Source organism: Panthera uncia, assembly GCF_023721935.1.
Source record: "Panthera uncia isolate 11264 chromosome C1 unlocalized genomic scaffold, Puncia_PCG_1.0 HiC_scaffold_4, whole genome shotgun sequence".
NCBI classification, from domain to species: domain Eukaryota; kingdom Metazoa; phylum Chordata; class Mammalia; order Carnivora; family Felidae; genus Panthera; species Panthera uncia.
This window is the reverse complement of record NW_026057585.1, coordinates 23,645,922-23,670,237: the sequence shown is the minus strand read 5'-3', so window position 1 is coordinate 23,670,237 and position 24,316 is coordinate 23,645,922. Positions and strand designations below refer to the sequence as shown.

Genomic DNA, 24,316 nt, shown 5'->3' with positions numbered 1-24,316 from the left:
CTCTTGGTTTCTGCTCAGGTCATGATCTCACGGTTCATGAGTTCAAACCCCGCATCTGGCTCTGCACTGGCAGCGCAGAGCCTTCTTGGGATTCCCTCTGTTTCCCTCTCTCACTGCCTCTCCACTGCTCATGCTGTCTTTGTCTCTCTCAAAATAAATAAACTTAACAAAATTTTTTTTTTAAAAAAAGAATGATTAACTTACAAACACACATTTTCTGGGAGTAACATCTTTCAACGTGTAGAGTCCATGTGGATTGGGGGAGAGAATAAATAAATTAAAGGCTTTGTATTTCTCTATTCTCTAACACCAAAGAGGTGGGCTAGATACTTTCACCTGTTCTAAATAATAGTGATATGGACCATGTTAGCATAACTCTTTAATTGAAAGATGCTTTGGTGTTGAGGCTCTCAGCCCTTTCATTGAGGGATACTATAAGAAATCGGCCTATGAATCACATAATTGTATTAATTGTTCAGGAATATTATTGAGGACATTATCTAGTATGTTGTTCAGTATGGCTTCTGTATGAAACCCATTTTACTATTTCATATTAAGATCTAAAAAACTTACAGTCAAATTCAAGTGTCAATTCTATGCACTGAAGTAGTCTTTATAGGCTTGCTAACCATATTATCCATAATCCTGGGGTTTAAAAAGTATTCATATTTTTCTATTTTATAATATTTACCTTAAATCCTCTCTAGAAAAACTAAGAGAATACATTAATAAATAATTCTCATCTCTTCCACTGACTTTTCTAACTTCTTAGCACTCACAGATACCATTTCCTTCAGATGCCATTTCATTCACACACCTTCCTAGGCTCTGTTTATCTCTTGTGTGAGATCAATGACAATAATTTGGGGACATGTATAAAAGTGTGGGAGCTTGTTCTTTCTTCTCTCCTGAGCCCTAGCATTTTGCTTGGCTTGCAGATGTTACTCAATGTTATTTGGTAAGAGGAAATCTATAGTAGTAACTGGTACCCTCTATATCATACATGACTTTCCCTTGTGATCTTAACTTTGCTAGTGGGGACCCTATTTTTTTCTCTTTTCTATATTTCTATTTCATTTTTTAAGGAATATGGCATATTTTATTTTGGAATAAATGTTGTATGTCACCTTGAGAACATGGACTCCAGACAAAATTCATCCTGAATTGCTTAGTTTGTACCCTACCTGAAAACAGCTGATTATTGTAAGCCAAATTATGCGCAGAATGTAGTTGGCTTATGCCACTTCTTAGTTTAGTAATTTACTGTAGGTTATTGAAGCTATGTGGTATTTTAATTTTGCAAATTGCTTCAAGGGGATTTTGGTCATTTACCCCTAGCCTTTATTAGGTAAGATGCACATGTAACATCATTTTGCAAAGGAGAGTTAAGATATTGATAAAAGATAGCATGTGGCTTAGCACACTTTGACGGTCACGGATCTGGAATAGGACTTCTTGGGTTTGAACTCTAAATTCTTTACTTGTTTGTCACGTGATTTTGAACAAGTAACTTAGTTTTTCGGTACTTTGTTGTTTTTGTTTTTTAGTCTGCATAGTGGGCTTAATAATGGCACTTTTAGTTTAGTTCAGAGCCTTGTGCATAAACAGTATTATTTTGTTGGTGATTTTTAATTTTCAGGATAAAACTGTCAAAACTGGTCTGCCATGAACTGAAACATAATTATACTTAATTGCCCAATTTCCATGTTTCAGGGCCCTTTGTTATCGGGTTCCTCTTTTCCAGAGAAATCTGTCCTTTACTCCAGTATTATACTTGGACATTGGGCAATAAGAAGAAATAGTATATGTATAAAACGAACCTGAAAAAGAAGTTGATGATTTAAATAAATGAGCATTGTTTCTTATAAAACCCAGGAAAGATAAAGAGCCCCACTCAGTTCATTAACCAGTTACTAAATGGTGTTTGTGTTATCCCCATGAATACTAAATGAATTCATTATGATATGTGCTATTACAGTGAATAGCAAATGAATTCATAACGATGGGCTCCATAAAAATATTCCTAATGGGGAAGTTATGCATTATCAAGCTGGTTTCTAGAGTAACTGAGGCTTACATTTAAATGGGGGACATAAATAATACCAGGCACAACATTGGTTAGTTGGAGTTATTTGAGTAGGTTCTACAGAACCGAAAACACAGTTCATGTCTTGGTGATGTGTCCATAGCCTCACATGACTCTCAGTTTTTGGTTTCTGTCCTTTATTACTGGTGGCTGATGCCTAATTTTGTCTTGGATTCAAAGAGAAGGATGCGATTATATGCAGCTGGTCAACAGTAAACCTAAGTTTTGTGATGACACAGATCAGGTGAGAAAGTCTTGCAGGGTTTTCAACCTTTCCTGCCCAGAGGCTATCTGAAGGAATGGCTGCCACACTTGACCAATCTGCAGCTCAGTTGCTGGCCGTAAACTCCAGTGAACCCCCTCATCTGCCCACTTTTTCTCAGCAGAAGAATAAAATAAATTTTAGAATTAATGGCATGAATGGTGTACCCTTGAAGTAATATTTGAATTTTATTGACCATTGTAAATAGATTATGAAGTCATAGCAGCAACAAAAGCACAGATGGTGTCTTATTATAAACCTGCAAACTACGAGCGATGAGCCTGAAGACCACTCAGAGGGCACTTGTGGTCCATCAGTGGTCTAGAAATCATACGATAGCCTCTCATCTAAAGGTATAATTAATTTCTTAGGAAAAAAATGACACAGCTTCTTGGTTCATAATAAAATTAAAATACTTCCAGGGCTTAATTTTCAAGAACCAGCAGTTTTACATGTCACCCTAATTTATGATTACATTTGAGCTTATGAGAGTAAAAATTTAGCAAGAAGTGTAAAAAGTAGAAGAAATAGAAAGTAGAACTTTTCTAATGTAAGCAGTTTAACAATTCAATTAAGTAACATTACTTGCAGCCTACAGTGTGCAAAGCATTGTGTGAGATACATAAATAAGACATTGTTGGTCTTCAAGAAAGTTTCCATATAGTCCATCATGTACACATTTTGGGGCACGGAGATAAACATTTTAATCTAATGCTAGCACAGAGTACTGTACGAGGAGCACTCCCAGCTCCAAGAGTTCCCCTCCAGATTATAAGGAAATTCTTAAAAATAACTGGATTTGCTAGTGCCTGGGCCCCCTGCCCATGCGAGGGAGAGGAAAAGGAGTGAGCACAGCACGTGTGTTCTCACTCACAAATCGATCCAATTCTGAGCACAGCTCTTGTAATCCACCAGCTCCTCAGGTTGAAACTACAAGCCAATCTCCTTCTCTTCACTCTCCACAGAATCACTGCCTTGGATAATGTTTCTGCCAACTTGGATGAAGATGCCCTCATGGATGGTCCCAGTCTTGGAGTCCTCAGGTGTGGTCTCCCTGAAGCTCGCTGGACCTGTCTTCACCACTCCCAGAGCATGGCAACCACAGGTCCTGATTGCACGTACTTCACCAGGCTGGCAAAGAGTGGATGGTCTTTCAGATCAATGTATTGTTCCTTGAGAAGGTCTTGAATTAATTTCAGAAGTCTGAATTAATTTCATAGCAATGAAGCAGGATCCCTTTTGCTCAAAACACTTGATGACCTCTCTCCCATGAGGCTGCGCTGGACCCCATCAGGCTTGATGGCAATGAAGGTGTGTTCACTGTTGGCCATGGTGCTGGGGATAGAAAGCCCTCCATCTGCTTGGGTTGCAACTCCATCTGGGGCCACCCCATCAGGTACATATTGAAGGATGATACAAGTTAGACTAGGATAAGACTTAGAACCAACACACATTCATTATGGAACATGAATAGTAGCAAAACGACAGCAAACATTTCTATAGAACTTGCTAGGTGCCATGAACTTTTCTAAACACTTCACATAAATTAACCCATTAGGCCTTGTAACAAGCCTGTGATGTAGGCACTATTGTTATCCCCAATTTAAATGTGAGGAAACTGAACCACAGATGGTTAAGTAACTCAGAGATACCTAACTGACCAAGACCTTTTCTTGCTTTCCTTCCATGATAGAGGGTTGTTGCTGAGAAGCAACTGCTCCCTGTGGAGAATTTAGAGGTTGTAGTAGAGCATGGAGCCCCAAGATGGAACATGGATTCCTGATACCATGAGAAAGATCAGACTTTACAAAAAAAGAGTGTGGTGTCAAATGCAGAGAGATATAAAATAGAACAATTGGTGAGAAAAACACAGAAAGATACTTGATAATTAGAACACCAATGGTATTCTTAAGTAAGTGGTTCATTGAAGCAGTAACACATGGAAGTGTTTTCCAAATTATACCCAATTAAAGAAAGAATAGGACACCAAAAGCTGCTCTGCTCCTCTGAGGAGTTTGGCGTTGATGGCCTGGTGAGTGAGGGTAAGATTAATTGTAGGGTATATTTTAAAAGGAAAGCATGACAAAATAAGCATGGAGTAAGGTGAAGACTGATTGTTGGAGAGGAAGAGTCAATGGAGACAGACTGAAGATGCAATCACCTTTACATGATATACTTTGTACACTGTTAGCAGCATAGGAGATTGGTCAAAAATGCAGCTTTTTTGTTAGCTATAGTGATTGGACACCACTGTGTGAGGAAACATGGCTTCATAGTGATCTCCACTCTCTATTTTTTGTTTAATTTTCTTGTAATTAATTAGTTTTTATTTATTTAATTCAATTTATTTATTTAATTCTTTAAGTATCTTCGCTCTTCATTGAAAGTCCAGGGGAAAATGCCAAGAATTTCATCAGGAGACTCTGAAGTGACATTGAAATGGGCCAAACATTGAAAAATTTAAACACTTTCTCCTGGCCTCCCTGAAGGGACTCTCTGGGTTCACTTCCTTCTGTGTCCTGGTCGTGAGTTCATTTCCTTCCCTCTTTGGATCACAATCACAAATGAAGTAGATCCCTTGGTTAATGAAGAGCTTGAGCTAATTGTTCAATCTTTGACCCATTTCAATATCACTTCAGGGTCTCCCGATGAAATTTTTGGCAATCTTTTAGGCTCTGTGCCTTCTGTGTAGAAAGTATTAAAACACACACGCACACATGCACACACTCCTCCAGTCAATATAATTATAATACACAAAAGTCACAGTTTTGAGCAATTTCCCTTATTACCTTTATATATAATATATATTATGGTTCAAGTAACTTTGGTTATCTCAACTTTATTAAAACAATGGCATTAGTGCTTGACTCGCTTGTTATTGGCACGTACACTTTCAGAAATGAGAGTACTTCTCACATAGCACCAGCAAAATGTTAAATGAATTAGATGTAATTAAACATGAGTTTCAACCTACCTCATCTCATTCATGTGAAACAGGTATTATTATGCTGTTTTACAGTTGAAGAAACATGTTAAGTGACTTACCTGAGGTCACATGGCATGGAGAGGAAAACAAGGTCTTTAATGGACTCCAGATGTCTGACTAGGGCTTCCCCCTGCCTTATATTTGTTTCATTTGTACTTGAAAATTTGAAAGTAGAAGGCAAGTATAAACTTAAACTCCACTATGCTATTCAAAAATAATGTTTTTCAGGGGCGTCTGGGTGGCTCAGTCTGTTAAGCATCTGACTTTGGCTCAGGTCATGATCTCACAGCTCGTGAGTTCGAGCCCTGCATCAGGCTCTGTGCTGACAGCTCAGAGCCTGGAGCCTGTTTTGTATTCTGTATCTCCCTCTCTCTCTACCCCTCCTTGGCTCACTCTCTGTCTTTCTCTGTCTCTCAAAAGTAAATAAATGTTAAAAAAAATTTTTAAATAAAAAAATAATAACGTTTTTTAGTGTAATGACTCCTAAAAACTGTTCACAATCTTGTAATGTGGCTTATGCCTCAGCAGAAATAGCTCTTGGCACTTTGAAGGAGGGACCATTTTATACAGCCTAAAAATGCCCCGAAATAAGGCTACTTAGTAGCAACTTTATTGATAACTTCTTGAATATAAAATACAAACAGAGTCTAAATGGGAAGGAATAATTTTGTGGGGGGAGAATGGTATTATTAGCATCCTTAGAGTCAACACGTACTTAGCATGAAAAAGCAGTGTTCCTGAAGAAAAATGATGTGGATTTATTGATATTGGTCTCTAGAACCCACTGGAGATAATTGATAACCAATTGCTTAACTGTCCTCAATATCTTTTCTATATCTACCATAACAACTATAATAATAGCACAAATGAAATAATGCAATCATTTATTCCTTCAAGCAACTGTTTTTAAGTAATTATTTGGTGCCAGGTCCTGGGATTAGCATTTTGGATACAAAGGTGAATGGAGTGTTTAATCTATTCCCTTGGGGCTCTTGTTCTCTAGTGTGTGTATTTTGGGTACTTATTTATATGTACATATGTATGTGGTATAATACACAGGAACTTTAAAATGCATTGTAAAAGAAATCATATTAAAGATAACCTGGCATCATGCTCCAAACTAACAGTTGTCCCACATGACTCCAATTCTAAACTTTTCCAGGGTGGGGCGTCTGGGTGGCACAGTTGGTTAAGCATCAGACTTTGGCTCCAGAGCCTGGAGCCTGCTTTGGACTATGTGTCTCCCTCACTCTCTACCCCTCCCCGACTCGTGTTCTGTTCTCTCTCTCTCTCTCTCTCTCAAAAATAAATAAACATTAAAAAAAATTAAACTTTTCTAGGGAAGAAGCAGCCTTATGTAGCACTTTTCTCACCATGCTTCCACCTCTCTTCCCTACCAGCTGGTTCAATGCCTTGGGCTTAGTGAGTGGCCAAAAATTACTAATTCAATGATTTCTTGATTGGCTTATGGTGATCTTTATTTTTGAAGATACATATTTAGCATTTTTCTGGATGGCAATAACGATTTTTAATGATTGGTTAGCTTTTTTCTTTCATCAAACATTGATGAATGCAACTAGATGTCCTGGGTAGTTTGTGGATAGTTGTCATTGAGTTCAATTTACATCTAAACAAGATCTTGATTCTCCAGGATTGCTAAAGATGATTTGGTGTGCTGTCAAAATTATTTCCTAAGGTCAGTAAATCAGGCAGTGTCAACATAATACCAGCACCAGTAAGTGATCTAACTTTTAAATCCACAGGGTGCTTTACGTTTGCCTATCCAAAGAAGGAGAAAAAGCTTGAAGAACCCCAAACTTGCTTGGGCCTCGATGGCAAATCACTCAGTCACTTGTCTTACCTCTCTAGGAAGCTCTGCCTGAAAAACAAATCAAGCATATCTAACGCTGATAAAGCTTCAAATGCAAAACAAAGCCCAGAACCTGATAAATCCCTTTGCTTAAAAACAAAACCGAAGGAAGTTAAGTGACTTTAAGAGAAAAGCTTTTGTTTAGCAGCCACGGATATGCATGCCGTGTAGTCTTTTGGGAGATTGGGGATGAGAATTTAGCTTGCATAAATGATCCTACTGTTTTAATGAATGATTATGAAATGACCAGAAAAAAGCATATTTTTGTTTCATTTCGATCAGGGATTAAGGTAATACAGTGGAACAAGTTTGATAATTAAACAGCTCCAAGAAAACTGATGTTTACTTAAAGAAATTTAAAACTAAGCCATTCTTTGCATCATATAATCTAGGAAACAACATTTTTTGTTTGTTTATTGTCATGAAAGCCACTTTGTTCTTAATCAGCTAGGGCTCACTCTTTCCTGAGAGGTTGAAATTACGTGCCCCAAAGTTGATGACGTACATTGCGATGCAATAAAATTGTCTTGAAGAGGTCAAGGTCCTTTCATAAGTAATTAGATTTTGAATTAGCTCTCCTTTGGAGGATACTCTATGGTAAATTTCACCATATTTGGTGTTCGTGTGTGTGTGTGTGTGTGTGTGTCCGTCCTTTCTGAAATATTTAGCGCTGTGGACCCCTCCTTACTTTTTTAAATACTGTCTACTTACTGTTGGATGCCACGATAGCTAACTCTCTGAATATTTTCCCCCATCCTTTTACTTCTTAGTCTCATTTCTGGGAGGTTTTCTCCTTTACCCCATCCTTTTAAAATGAATCCTTCTCAGCTTTCTGCCCAGGTTCCTTCTGTATCACGCTCCACCTGCTTCTTGAGTGATCTGGGTAATGACTCCAGATCTTCTGTTCAAATCCTTCTCTTAAGCTCTCTTTAACCGCCTTTATGGACTTCTCTACTTTGCTATTTCCCAGACACCTAAATTTCAGTGTGTTAAAAACTAAAGTTGTTATTTCCTCTTCACACTTGTCTCCTTTTCTTTGTTCACTATTATTGTTAAATACTAGCTTCCCAAATATCATCAGCCTAGCACAACCTGTTGAGATAAAATTTAGTTTATTATGTTAAATTAATTAAACAAGAAGGTCATTAGACTGAAGTGGCTTTAATGACTTAGTAACCTATGTAAGCAAACCAGAAACTTGAACTTGTAAGTGCCTCAAGGTCAAGAAATCAAGACCTAAGGACAACCAATCACAAACAGCCAACTAGGCTTTCCCAAATAATGCAAGGACTTAAGGTGTAGCCTATCACATAATTTCCTTGCTTTGTTTCTACCCCTTCTCTATAAAGTCTTGCCCCTAGCTCCTGTTGGTGGAGTATTTCTAGTCACTAATCACTTCTGGTTTGATCACCGTCAGATTTGAATCGATTTTTGCTCAAATAAACTTAAAAATTTTAATATGATTCCATTTATCTTTATTACTTCTTTACTAGGGTAAGAGAGAACATACCTTCTCAGTAGAACTTTGATAGTGTTCAGGGATGGACACAGGGACGGAAAGGCAGGTTTGAATTTATTTAGAGTTGAAACTTTTAAGATGTGTTTCAATGTGGGGACTTGATAGGATTAAGTAAGGATCCCCATGCAACCATTCAGGATTGGTGGAAATAGCAAGGTGAGAATTTTTTGAAGGAAGGAATTGAAAGACCCTTAAGGCACAAACTACTGATGCTTTCTAAGGAAAATTTGGTATGTGTTTCCAGAAGTTTCTATAATGAAAAATCAAGCTATTTGCCTGAGGTAGAGTCTTCAGGAAGGGTAAAGTTTTACTAATGAAGAAAATAGAAGAGTAAGTCAACAATAAATTACACGTGTGTGCAAGGAATGGGTAGTTTCCATCCTCAGTATCCAATCTGTGTTCAGAGGTGGGTGGGCTGGTTCTCATTATACACAAACCTGTTTGGGACAACTGGGCAGCTGATGGCAATGAGAACATACAGCTGCTTCACATATTCATGTAGATCTCTCTCATACTTTCTCTGAAAAATCTATTCACAAATGATCATTGCTAATAAAAATTCCTTTTAATACATATTTAATTTTATAGCTTGCACATCTAAGAGAATGAATTTTAGCCCATTCGTGATCACTCTGGACAGTTCTTTAGTCCCCAGTATATATCAGGTATATAACTCTGTTATACTGCCCATGACACCAGGGCACTTTGTAACCTAATTTTGCATGTATGCTTTCCCGATTCATTGAAAAACCTTTGAAGGCAGTTTCCTAGAGCAATACCTGAAGAAACAGATAATAGGAGTTCAGTAAATACATGTTAAAAGAATCCAGTTTGGTGGTTGTGTGGTTATTCTTCAAACGAGATCATTTTTTTTTTTTTTTGGTAAAAAACATGGGGAGTGAGCTGTTTCATTAATATTAGTTGCTTATGTGTTTCAAAGTCATGAACTCCTCATGTCATATTATGGAATTCTAATTTAGATAACTGTCTGAAGGCCTGAAGGCATTGTAACATATGGTGAAGCACGTAAGGCTTTGTGTCAGCCTGATTTGGGACCCTCAATAACGACGGGATTTTGAGACAGTGTTTCGGATTTCTAGGCCTCCTTTTTCCTCTGTAATATGCCAAGACAGTTGCATCTGACGGTATTTGGTTCCTGGGACTGCCATTACAAACTGAGTGCATTAAAATAACAAATTTATTATCTCATGGTTTGGGGAGCCAGAAGTGTGAAATGCTCCTTCCAAAACCTGTGGGTCTCTAGTATGACCTCATTTTAAATTAACTAATCACATCTGCAATGACCCTATTTCCAAATAAATTCACATGCTGAGTCACTGGAGGTCAGGACTTTAATATATCTCTTTGGGGGGAACAATTTCAATCCATAACACTGATGTATGGAATTCTTCTTTGAACTGGAATGAGAAAGCAGTTGGTTGGCATCTGGGAGGTGCCACAAAATTAGATTCTTTTCCTTCCTCCCTTCGTGCTGGGTTATAATTACAATGACTGTTCGTGACTGATTTTCATCTGTCCTGATGCCCTTATGCTTGTCAGAAAATGTGCACCACATCTGGGGAAAGTTGGGTCATCATGGTGATTCCTGTTGATCCTCATCCTCATGCTGTTTTCTGAGGACATGGGCCAATTCATGTTATTTGGTGTTTTTGTTTAAAGAATCATTTACTTGCCTTCATTCAGTGTTCATCCATCGTTGGCTTCTTTCTTGTCATTTTGTTTGGTCTTGTTGCTGTTCCCTTCCACACCACAATATGCTTTTGTGCAGGAATTCAGCTCACTCCAGGGAGAGGGTTGGTGCACGCCACCCCCCCACCCCCTACCCTGACCAGGGGACCCTTCCAGCACCAGCTCTCATAGGAGAGGCAAGATGGCTCTGGGAGATGCAAACTGTCCTAAGTCACGGCTGCTCATAGAAGGGTGGTTGGTTTTAAATTGTAATACTTTACTTTTGGCTATGCTTACCTCCTGCCAGATTTCTAATTCTCTTAACATTTAAGATTGCCAAATCAGGCCATCTGTAAACATGAAAAGTTGTAAAACTGGGGTCTCTCACCAAAACGATAGTTTTAATATTTTGAGTGGAAGAAAGGTTGATTTTCCCAGCCCTGAAAGTCCTGGACTGTATAGTTTGGAGTGGGTATAGTATCTCCATTCTTCACCCTCAGCACTTCCTAGGGACTTCTGGGTGTGGGTGGAATTTGGTTTGATGAGCATCTTTTAAAATTTTCCCTTTTTTTTCTGTCAAGAATGTGCCTTGGCAACCGTTGTGGAGAAGCCCAGCACAGCCTTTCATGAGCCAGAAAGGTTAAAACTGGGCCGACAGGACAACCCCAGTCTCTGCTGTTGGTGAGTTATTCTGTTTATTCTACATATGTTTCCTTTTAATTAAAATGTCATTTTTAATTAAAAATGAAATGTCAGGAAGGAAAAAAATTGGCAAAGTCTGGACTATTGCAATGAATGCAAGTGGAAAAAGTCGGTAGAGAGAAAAAAACTTTGAAAGGATGAGAACAGTATCTTATTCACCATTTTGGTAGGAAAAAGAATCCAGAAGAGGTTTGGAGAGGTTAGAATGCCCTTTGTTGTTCATGGCACATGTGCACATCTTTATAGCATGTTCCCATAATTAAAAAATATATATTTGATGTGTGGGCACATGCTTTAAGTTAATGAGTGATGCTGATAGGTGCCACATTTTTCATGAGTGACAGAGCCACTAATGAGATGTAGCACTGACTGCAGAGGGCACCAATAAATTGTGTAAAACACCCCTGCTGGCCGTTTATTTAATTTATTTTACAGAAGTGTAATGCCTTATAGTTTAATATGGAGCTTTTATTTTGTTATAAAGACCCAAGTCTACGATGGGCTTTTCAAGAATTATGCACCATTTATGCCTCCTATTTCAGCATTGCCCTGATAGAGAATGTTCCACATTATGATTAAATCCTCAAAGGGATACTTCCATAGGCAAGTAAATTCCATAAAAACAACTGCACTGGAGTATACATCCCCTTTACTGGTGAGCAAGAGCTGACAAGTGGCTAGGAAGGTGGTGGGCATATGGAAATATGCTGTGGAGGAATGATAAGCATAGTGCTGGTACTGAAAAGGGAGAGACCAAGGGGAGTCAGTCTCTCCCCAGCAGGTAGTACCTCAGTATGACCTTTCATCACTTTTTTTTTTTTTTGATGCCTTGTTTGTTCTTTTGATTGGGCTCAGAAACTTCCCCTCCTTCTCCATATTTTTCCACTTTGCCTTTATTTTCTTCCTTCTGTGGTGCCATGCTTTTCCCTGACTTAGGTCTTTGCATATCTCCTTCCACCCTGCCTGAAATACAACTTTCCCTTAATACTGTCCCCTAATTCCCCACCTGGCTACTCTTTCTCATCCTTTGGATCTCAGTTGATAAAATCAATTCTCAGGGGGCTCCTGGGTGGCTCAGTTGATTAACCATCTGACTCTTGATTCCAGCTCAGATCACGATCTCATGGTTTGTGAGTTCAAGCCCTGCATTGGGCTCTGCTCTGGCAGTGCAGAGCCTGCTTGGGACTCTCTCTGCCCCTCCTCTGCTCATGTTCACTCTGTCTAAACAAACAAACAAACAAACAAACTTAAAAAAAATAAAGTCAATTCTCAATATCAACCCAATCTATCCTGTAACCATTTTCTGCTACTGTTAACAGGTTCTGAGATCACCCTTGACCCCAACCGTTATGTTCTTCCCTAACACCCTGGACTTCTTTGTAGCACTTATAGAAACAATAATTAAATGTTTCACTGCCAATTTAACAGCTTACATTTTCTAGAGTGTAAGCTCCAGGAGGGCAGGAACTGTGCCTACCCTGTTTGAGGCTATGTCTCCAGCACCTGGCACAGTGTCCAGCACATAGTAAATGTTAGACAAATATTTGTGGCCAAATGAAGTTTACTCTCAGTAGAGTAAGACTCTGTAAGTATTTGGTTAGTACGGTGTGCTAAGGAGCAAGTTAAAAGTAGTTACAGGTTTATATAGATTATGAAAGGGCTTTGCAAACAGTCGAGCTGCTTAGCTTGAGCTCTGTCTCTAGTTCTGCCGTGATCTAGGGAAATTAAGAGCGCTTTGAGTTTGATTCTCTAATGGAACAGAAAAAAAAATTCAATTTATGGAGTCATAATTCAGTAAACCTACGCTGAGATCCTACTGTGTGCCAGGCAGTGTGCGTGCCGTCTGCCATCCCTACATTTTAGGAGCTCTCAATTTAATAAAATTTGCTGAGCAAATGAGGCTAAAAGCACATCTTTATGTTGGCTGTCTTTTTTATCCCTCTCCTACCTTCCCCAAGTCAATGTGATCTAGAGGAAAAGGCAAGTCCGGTGTTTGTCGAATTCTTAACTGGGTTTGTAAGGAAATATGCTTGTTTGTATTTATAAAACTAAACCTGATGGACATTGAAATGCTGTTCCTTGTTTACTATTAGCTGATTAACTAGTATGAAATGACTACTTCTGTTTAAAAACAAATAAAATGGTGGAAATAGTGTTAGGTTTATATTAATTTCCCTGTCTGGTCCTCAATTTTATTAATATAAGTAATAAAAGTAAAGACATCTCCTATCCATTTCGCTGGCTGTTTTTTGACAGTTATCTTTGAAAAATTATTGAAAAGGTTTCCCCAATTTTTCTTTATCACCATGATAGTCAAGAAGTTCTGCCTTGTGTCCAATTGAAATCTCTCCTGCTATATTAAACCAATTTCTGCTTGTTTGCTTCTCTGTATCCATGGAGAACAACTGATCAGCATCCTTCATATAAAAACCCTTTATATTCTTGGAGACAGTAATTTCCTGTGAAATATTTAGTTGAAAGTTCCATAAACTTTAAGAGAAAAAAAGGGGGACTGTGGTTAGTTTATACTCATGAAAATATTATTGCAAAGCTTTGGACATAAAGATGGTTACATTTACCTTTCTGTGTGACAAATTGACTTTAGCCCTGTTTTTAAATAGCATTCTGAATGCCATCATAATACATTTAAATCATGTATTTCCTGTCAAGCGTGGTTAATTATATTGAAAGTGTGTGCATTATAGCAACTTTTTTGGGGGGGTTTCTCTTAATTTCTTGGTAAATCTTTTCAACTGTGTTCTATAATTTAAATTTATAATTGCCCCAATATGAATTATTACTCACTTCGAATTGATTTTGGCAATTTGATTCTAAAACCTTAAAATCTGATTAGGGATAACCAATAAAAAAAATCCATGTGAGATATAAGAAAAAAAATACCCTCTTTTAAGGTTGAGCAATTTGATTTCAGGAGCAATTTGATTTCATTGATTTTTTTAAAAAAATACCTTATCCCTAGCATTATTTTCAGAAGTTTATACTTGTCCACCGCAGTTTAAGAAATTCAAACATTTATGTCACAATAAAGAAAAATTTCACTGAAGCCGCAAACATTTGTATGGTGATCTAGATGGGCAGATGTCTTCTGGGATTGACAGCGCATGTTATTAACTATCTCATAACTTCTTCATTCTTTGCACTACAGGCTCCTTCCCCTTGGAAGTTCTAGGATTGGAAGGGTCTCTATACAAATTAACAAAATGTCCTGCCCAAGTGTTTCCTTGGTTTTGGTGAAAGGCTGCCCTCTTGTGCAGAGATGAGAAGCGACTATTAAAAACCTCATTTACCTTATTAGCTGATGCAATTTCTGTTGGATTCTGAAATGGATGTTAACACTATGCTCAGGATCCACAAAAGTCATCATTTAGAAATACCAAGAATTCACTCTTAACCTTCCTTTGGATTCCTTGTATTTTAGAAAAGGATTATGATTTTCATGGTTCTTTATACAACTCGGACAAAAGATAAACTCTGCTGTTCATTCCATATAAGAAAATAGCCCACCAATAGGAGAAACCCACAGGGTTTCCCTTTCAGAAAATAAGTTATGTGCTTATTTCTAATTTCAAAACCTTCTGAGCTTTTAATGAACAGAAGCATATAACTAAATGAAAAAGAAGTCAGAGCCACTCTCTTTGGTCTGTTAAAGGTTAGGTCTTGACTTTGTCAGCAGTGGGAGAGAAGGAAGTTAGACAATCCTTCTCAAGATCAGCACTTAAAAGTGAAAAATAGGCACACACGCTCTTCCCTCCTTTTCCTTCTCCTTTTTCTCTTCTTCTTCTTCTTCTTCTCCCTCTCCCTCTCCTCCTCCTTCTTCTTCTTCTTCTTCTTCTTCTTCTTGTCTTACATTCCCAAGTATTTAGTTCCATTGAAAAAGTAGTGTTTCCAAAATGCATATTTGATAAGAAGATAAGACATACAGATTATTACTATCTGAGAATTTAATAATAAATTTTATTTTATGCAAATGTTTTCATGTGTTTTTTAAATTTAGTGTTTTAAATAACTTAGCAAATAATCATTGTCACTTGGAAAAGAATCAGTTGACTATCTTTGTGAAAGTTATGAGTGGCTAAGAATCCTGACTAATGTTATCTGAACTAATTACTCTGTCTCTAATCTATAACTCATAGAAAGTAGAAGTAAAGCATTGATATGGATTATAGTTTAGAATTCCGTGAGGTCTTTAGTCATCAGAAGATGTTTGAATTCCATCTTTCTGAAAGATAAGAATGACTTAAAAGCAAACAAAGCCTCAAAAAAAAAAAAAAAAAAGAAAGAAAACGTACATCCACACAAAAAAAGTACACAAATATTCACAGCAGTATCATTCATAATCGCCACAATAGCAGAAAGGTGGAAACAACCCAATGTTCATCAGTGGACAAAATGTGGTTTATCCATACTATGGAATATTATTCGGCTATAAAAAGAAACCAAGTACTGATACCTGTTATAACATGGATGAACCTTGAAAACATTATGTTGAGTGAAAGAAGTCAGACACAAAAAGCTGCATAATATATGATTCCAATTCTATAAAATGCTCAGAATAGGCAAATATTTAAAGATAAAAGTATGTTAGTGGTTTCCTAGGGCTAAGGGTGATGGGGGAAAGGGAGGGGTGGAGGAAAAAGGGAGTGACTGTTAGTGGGTACAATGTTTCCTTGGTGTTGCACAGATTGGTGGACATGTTAAAAATTATTGAATTGTACATTTTAGATGAATTTTATAGTATTGGAATTATAGCTCAATAAAGCTGTGATATAAAAAAGGGGAAATTCAAGAAAGTTTTAAAAAAACGAAAAAAATCATTGTGTTCTGTAAGAATTTTTTTCTTTATTACAGTGGCTGCTATTCAGCATTCAAGACTCTTCGTATGTGTGCAGTTAGTCTCACAGAACCTTCCTTGGTTTTTAAAGATTTTATGTCACTGGTTCAAATCTGCCTTCTTGTTTTATGAGCTTAATTATTACGAATAATATTCCTTCAGACTCTTTTCCCTCTTCCAGGACAAAATGCCTTGGAGGGAAGGTAAATATTTTAAGTGTTGTTACAATATTTATATGAGCAGAAATGAAGAGCTAAGGGCGTTACTTTGCCCTAATGGATACTAGTACAGGCTTGGAGGTCCCACAGATTAAGATTCAAATCTTAGGAGCTGTAAAGTTTTACACAAGTTTTCTTTGAGTCTCAGTTTCCATAGCTATGAAATGGGGATAGTGGTACCTTCTTCACACAGCTGTTGGCTCATGTTATTTATTAGATGAGCTAACGCATTTTAAACACTTTGCAAAGTGGCTTAATGAATAGTAGATGTTTAAAAAAGGTAGAAATTAATAACAGTAATCGTTCTGGAGGAAGTAATTCTACTTATTTAACTAAGGTGAATGAATAGAAAACAGAGTTAACGGCTTCCTCAAGCTGCCTTAATGTTAATTAGGGAGTTTCTGTGCTGGTCTTTAAAAATAGGAATATTTGCAAAAAGTTCAATATTAGGACACATTTTTTTTTCCTTTAAAAGAAAAGGTAGATGGAAACATATAAGGAATCATCATACCTTTAGGGGTAATGGTCAGAGTTATTCTCTTCAGGTCTTATTTTCAAAATGATGGATTTTACTTGTTTTAGGAAAATTTTTCCTGCCTTTTCATCACAATTGCAATCAGCACACGACCTGCTTTTAGCAGCAACAGAAACAGCTGGATCACCCATTCTGATGAGGGATTACTCCTCAGTATTTATAGTAACACCCATTTCACCAAGTGGAGTCCAAAAGAAGGAAAAAACAAACAAGTGACTTTCCTTATAACAGGTAACTGTTTTCTTTTGTATTAAATTTCCTTTCCCATTGCTTTCACCGGCTTCAGATTCTGAAGCTTGTTTCACCACTCAGGGGACATTTGAAAGCAGCCAAACCAACGTAGCCAATAGAAATTTAAGTCTAAAAATATAAAGCTCTGCTTTAAATATCCTGTAGAAGCATTAAGCAAAATATTGGAGGATAAAAGCAAGCATGTAAACACGTCAAAGACCTTGAGATCTGAACAGAGACTACGTTCGAAGTCAGACATGCATAAATGTGTCTTTTCTCAGGGATATTAATGAAATGGTTAATTCTGTTGTCATGGCAACAAAGAACAGCTGTGATAAAAAAGCTAAAGGTCTATACATAATGCCCAATACAAGGTCTCTCTAGTTCTAAAGCTGATTTTCTTAGCTACAATAGAAGTGAGGTGTTTTCAATATCATCCTAAGCTTTCACATCAAATCCGTCTAGTTAATCCAATAAATAGACCAGTAGCATAAAAAGGAATATATGTTTGCACATTATAAACCTTATGAAAGAAGTTTACCTGTGCTCAATCTTAAGAGGGGATCTGGAAAGTAAATATACGTTCCTGAAAAAAAAATAAAATAAAAACCCATACTGAGTAGAAATTGTAAAAATAAAATATGTTCAAATGGGATATCAGAGTAATTATCAAACACATTACCTAGCCAGTCAGTAGGAATGTATCATATTTGAGATAACAGTATCACCGTGCACAACCACAGCAATGCAACAACAGAAAATAATTCAATTTTTAAAACTCACCAGAACATAGTAATATAAGTGAAAGGGCTTGTTTTTCAGGCCCATCAGTGTTGCCTGTATCCAAGTGAGTTCACCACAATTTGCTGAATGTATCATACCAATGAATCCACCCCAGATTGTAGATGGATTTCAGAGTCTGAAAAAGACCCCTATAATATTTTGTCTTTCTTGATAAACCTCTTCTCTCCACCTTCTGGTTCCTGGGAGATGTCCTAGATGACCAAGAATTTCTTGGTCTTCCTTACCCCATCTCCTCCTATGTCTCCATGAGAACTATCCTCTTCGCAGCCCTTCATGGTACCTGTGGTTTCTCCCCTGAATTGCTGTAATAATTGAATGAGTCACCAATTTACCCTCCACCCAGATGTCAAAGTGAACTTTCTAAAACACAAATCAAATTGTGTCACTTGTCTGAAAATCGGATATTCTCCCTTTACTTTTGGAGAAATCAAAACTTCTTTCTTTTTTTTATTATTTATTATTTATTTTTTTAAGTTTCTTTCTTCAAATTCAAGTTAGTTAACTTACTGTGTAGTATTGGTTTCAGGAGTAGAACCCAGTGATTCATCACTTACATATAACACCCAGTGCTCATCCCAACAAGTGCCCTCCTCCCTGCCCATGACCCATTTAGCCCATCTCCCCACGCAACACCCCTCCAGCAACCCTCAGTTTATTCTCTGTATTTAAGAGTCTCTTATGGTTTGCCTCCCTCTCTGGTTTTTATCTTATCCTTCCTTCCCTTCCCCTATGTTCATCTGTTAAGTTTCTCAAATTCCACGTATGAGTGAAATCATGTGATATCTGTCTTTCTCTGACTGACTTTTTTCGCTTAGCCTAGTATTTCGCTTAGTATTCCATATTCCACATCTTCTTTATCCAGTCATCAGTCAATGTACACTTGGGCTCTTTCCATAGTTTGGCTATCGTTGATAGTGCTGCTATAAACATGGGGGTTCATGTGCCCCTTCGGATCAGCATTTTTGTATCCTTTGGACAACTATCTAGCAGTGCAATTGCTGCGTTGTGGGGTAGTTCTATTTTCAAAGTACCTTATTTTAAAAAAACTCATCTATTTTTAATTTAAAAACGAAAACTATATATATTTGAGATGTACAACATGATGTCTTGGTATACATACATATAGTGAAATGATTACTACAGTCAAGCTAATTAACATATCCATCTCCACACATAGTTAACCATCTTATTTTTGTAGTGAGAGCACCTGAAATCTACTCCTAGCAAATTTTCTGTATATAATACAGTATTATTAACTATAGCCATTCTGTACATTAGATTCCTACACTTATTCATCCCACAAAACTGCAACTCTCTATCTTTTGACCAACATCTCCCTGTTTCTCCCAGCTCCTGTCCCTGGTAAAACACCGTCTTATTCTCTGCTTCTATGTATTCCACTTTTTTTTAATGTTTATTTATTTTTGACTGAGAGAGAGAGAGAGACAGAGCATGAGCGGGGGAGGGGCAGAGGGAGAGGGAGACACAGAATCTGAAACAGGCTCCAGGCTCTGAGCTGTCAGCACAGAGCCGGACGCGGGGCTCCAACTCACAGACTGCGAGATCATGACCTGAGCCAAAGTCGGACGTTCAACTCACTGAGCCACCCAGGGGCCCCTATGTATTCCACTTTTTAAGATTCAACGTATAAGTAAGATCATGAAGTATTTTTCTGTCTGACTTATTTTGCTTAGTACAATGTCCTCTGGGTTCATCCATGTTGTTGCAAATGGCAAGATCTCCTTCTTAGAAGGCACTTCATGATCTGAATCTTAGCAACTTCACCCTCATCACCTTTGATTGCCTGCATCTTACACTCTCTGGTCAAAAAGACCTTTTGAAGCTCTCCAAGTGGGCAGTGTTCTCAGTGTCTGTGGTCATTTTATGACTGTTTCTTCCTTTGATTGGGAGGCCTCATTTTGTTTCACTATCTAATGCTCCTCAATTTGTAACTTAAAATTTAACACTTACTTTGAAAGATGAACAACATAGTGTTACATGTAATGGTAAAAAAAAAAAATGGTTAAAATACAATTGCCCTACAGTTAAATCATTTAATTAAATAAATTGTGGCATAGCCACCATATGGAATATTTTGAAGCCATCATAAACCATGGCAGAGATATCCATGTGTTGATACAGAAGGTAGTTGTTGCTATCTTTTTTAGGTTACTATCAGGTGAAAAAGCAGTATGCTCAATGTGATTCAATTTTTTAAAATTCACTTTATTGACATATAATCTATATAACATCAAATGGACACAATTGAGGTGTACAGTGTGATTTTTTTTAATATATACTACCATGTAACCATCTTCAGAGTCAAGATATAGAACATTCCATCACCATCGATTTCCCTTGCTCCTTTTTCTAGTCAATGCCACTGTCAGCACTGGTTTCAGGTAACTACTGATTTGCCTCCAATCCCTATATATTAGCTTTTTTTTTCCCTAGAGTACCATATGAATGAAGCCATACAGCATGCAATTTTTGGGTCTGGCTTTTCTGCAGCACAGTGATTTTGAGATTCCCCTATATTGTATAGATAGTCATTTTTACTGCTGAGTCATACTCTACTTTGATAGTCAGTACTTTCTCTATCCAGGTGTTGCTGGACATTTGGGTGATTTCCAGTTTTTGCAGGTTATGAATAAAGCTGCTGTGAACATTCAAATATAATTCTTTGCATGAGTTTTCATTTCTCTTGGGTAAACCTCTAGGAGTAGAATTGCTCAGTGTATCACTAAGTATACATTTAACTTCACAGGAAGCTGCCAAATTGTTTCCCAAATTTGTTGAACAATTTTACATATCCATCAGCGATGCATGAGAATTCTGATTGCTCTATACTCTTACGAGTTTAATATTACCACTCTTTTTAATTTTGGCCATTCTAAGGTGGGGTGTAGTGATGCCTCACTGTGGTTTTAATTCATATTTACCTGTTGGTTGATGACATTGAGCCTCTTTTCATGTGCTTGTTGGCTATGTGTATATCTTTTTGGTGAATGTCCATTCAAATCTTTTGCTTATTTTTTAATTCGCCTTTTCTTGAGTTGTAAGAATTTTTAAATTTTTTTCTGGAAACAAGTTCTCTGTTTTATATGAATATTATACATAAAATATATGTACATTACATAATAATACATAATGCTTTCTATAACATTTACATAATGTTACATAATATTTTCTCCCTGTCTGTGGCTTGACTTTTCATTTTCTTAATGGTTTCTTTGAAAGAGTAGAAGACTTTATGTGATTACATTTGGTAAAAATAAAACATATAAACACATCTATCAAGCGCAGAAAAGAACATGGAAAAATATACACCAAAATGTTCACAGTTAGTTCCTGTGGTGGATAGAATTATTAATGATTTTTCTTTTCTTCTTTTTTTCTTCTAACTTTTCCATAATAAATATGAGTTACTTTTATAACTCAAAAAATTATATAAATAAGAAAACTAACTTATCCCAGTTATCATGTTTCCCCTTGGAGATCTTCACAGACACTTTTCTAGCTCCTGGGTGAGCTTAGGTGACACTTTCTTCCTGTTAAACTGTTGATTGTGTCTTTTATCTTTACATTCCTAGAGCGTGGATCAGTGTCTGGCCTAGTCAGTGCACAATAAAATTTGACTGAATTCACTCAGCAAAGATTTATTGAGCACCCAGTATGTGTCAGGCAGGAACTGTGCCTGGCACTGGGAATCCACATTGTGTATGAAATACAGATCTTGCAAATAAGTAGCTTATAGTTGAATAAACAAAAGAAGAAATACTGGATGTGGATAAATCTCTATATTGCCTGTGACTAGCATGATTCTCTGCACTTACCAGGTACTTGAAATAAGTGTGTTGATGAAGTGATAACTATGGGGCCTATGTTTTTTAGTACCATTGTTTCAGATATACTATCCATTTATTTGACAGCGTTTTGTTTGTTCTACTTTTTTAATAGGTAGCAGTGCAGACAATTCAAAAAAAATTAGGATTTGCTAAAAGACTGAGAAAAGCCGGTAGCTCAGAGTTTTGTTTGGAGTGACCAAACTAACTTGAATTTTACTCTGGGGCCTCTGCTAAGCCAGTGACTTATAAAAGGAGAGCTGTACGGAGAGATCAAGCAAATAAAACTTTTTTATTCTTTATTTTTTTCCTAAGAGAGTTCGTCTTTAAATAAAGATGGAGCCCCAGACATCTGCCTAGAACTGTCTCCTTTTATTCTTTATTAGAAGTGGTAAGATCAGATCTCAAGTCAGTTAATATTGCCTTAATTATTAACAAGAAGGACTGTGATCATTCTTTACAAAGATGTTGTCTATGTATTCTCAGTCATTAGAACCAGGGCACCAATGTCATTATCTGTATAATCAAATTGGATGATTTCATCCTCAGGCCCTCTAATCTGCATGGTACTACTAACTCATTTCCTGTGAAACATTAACTCCCAGATATTAGATATATCATCATTGGTTACTATGTGTGAACCTTTTTCTAATAAGGGCAAATAGAAATGGTGATTGCAAGAAGTCTCAAGAACATATGAATAAAGAAAATGCTCTCTCAGCAAATGTAAATTCTAGTGACCTAGTCATAGGTACATAGAAAAGACAATTGAAGTGTGTGCGTTTGGGGAAGGGAAGGGGTCTGGGAAAACTGAACATTGACTACTACTTTAGTGTGGATGTATTTTTTTCTCTTTAAGGTAATATTTGGCAAGCAGGTTTTTTGAGGGTCAGACATTTAGGACTGGCAGTTAAAGCACTGTTGTTTTACTTTTATGGTAGCATTCCACAGAACGGGAGTTTTTACAAAACATTTAGTTGTACTGTGAATTTTGCTTCTGACCCCTGCTTTGAAGGTGAATCACTACCTGTAAATCACTACCATTAATTTGGTAATGCTTTGGAGACAGAAAAATAAAACTTTTTTGAGAGCAAATAATAGAGAAAATATGCACGTCTTATAATCTTTAGCTTTTCCAGACAGGAACACATTTCTAGGGAACACAAGGCGATTGTCTAATTATTGGTGAATTCTGAACTAACTTGTTAAATTAAACTGGGATCATCCCTCACTCTGGCCAGTGCATTTCCCTATTGCATTTACTAAACCTTACTGGCTGGCTCAGATCACTCCCATAGTCCTTTTACAGGAAAACTGATATAGAGTTCTTTAAGCAGCAAGACTTACTTCAAGGTTTCTGATTTCTACTAGTAGTTGATAGGAATTACAATAGAAAGTTTTGGAGGCAGCAGTGGACTTGGTCTGGTTTAGATTGTGTGTGAGAAAACTTGGAAAGGGAGAGCAACATTTTTCACAGTCAGAAAGCCCTGGAAGAAATCAATTATCCACTTGGGGGGAAAAGTGGCTTCTACTCTTCTGTCATAATTGTCTCTAAAATCCTAATGATTGAAGAAGAGGGTTCTTGGAGGGAAGAAGGAATGATGTACAATCTATCCACAATTAAAAACCAATATACTGAGACCCAGAATCTAACTCAGTTGTAATATTACCATCTCATCAATAAAGTTAGGAATTTTTTAAGTTTGCAAATTAACCTATCACTGCATCAGTAACCTTATCTATAAAATGTAGATAATCCAGGTACCTATGTTATTGACTTACTTTGAAGTTAAATCAAATAATTTAAACAAGCCATTAGGGTAATGGATAAGACATAGTAAGGGCTCAGTAAATACTAACAATTATTATTACTGTTAGTACTATTGTTAATGCTATTATTTTCCACTACTCCTCTCTGTTCTCTGTAATGTCTAGCAGTAAAGAGTGTAAAATGAGAAATGCTGAACATTCATCTTTGGGAGTGATCAGGAAGTGACATTGCCCTTCTGGAGAGAAGCATCTTCCAACATTAGAGATCTGTGTGTCCCACGTGACAAACGGAAGGAAGCAAGCAGTCTCAGCCTTTCAGGCCTACAGCCAGCAGGGAAAGAATGCCAAGAGAGACTGCCTGAGCCTGAGCCTGAGCCAGGGTCCTGGGGCATGACATTGTTTCCCATTGTGCTGAGATAACACTAAAGATGAGTCAAGAGTTGGTGGTAATCAATTCATAGTTTTATTTGGCTCTACAGGTCCATGATCTTTTTCCCACAACTGTGCCATCTAAAAAGCTTCAAAAACGAAGAAGGTTTTGTTGTGGTGGTTTTATTGTTGTTGTTTGTTTGTTTCTTGTTTTGTTTTGGTAACATCATTTGTCAGCAAAACTGACTTGACCTGACTCATTTGGGGGCGAAATCTGAACTGCTGATGATGTGAGTCTATTGCAGCATTTTCATTGCCCTTAGAGTGAATACAGCGATCCGGAAACATTAATGATTTTGTATATGGAGTGTTGCCTTGACTTTTGGGAAAGTACATGATATACAGGATATGCATATGCAGTTTTTTCCTAATGTGTAAAAATCCTGAAATATGAACCATGTGTGGCAATGAGGTTTGTGGATAAGGGATTAAGAAACTATACTCACAGATTCACTTTGATCTAGTAAGTGAAGCGACCTGGTGTAACCCATCATTTCCTGACTGCACTCCACCTCCTC

General features: G+C 37.1%; 1 pseudogene; it reads right to left on the bottom strand.

The window, feature by feature from the left end:
- Positions 1 to 2,990: 2,990 nt before the first annotated feature.
- Positions 2,991 to 3,679, bottom strand: LOC125913570 (nucleoside diphosphate kinase A-like; annotated as a pseudogene).
- Between the last annotated feature and the right edge of the window lie 20,637 nt (positions 3,680 to 24,316).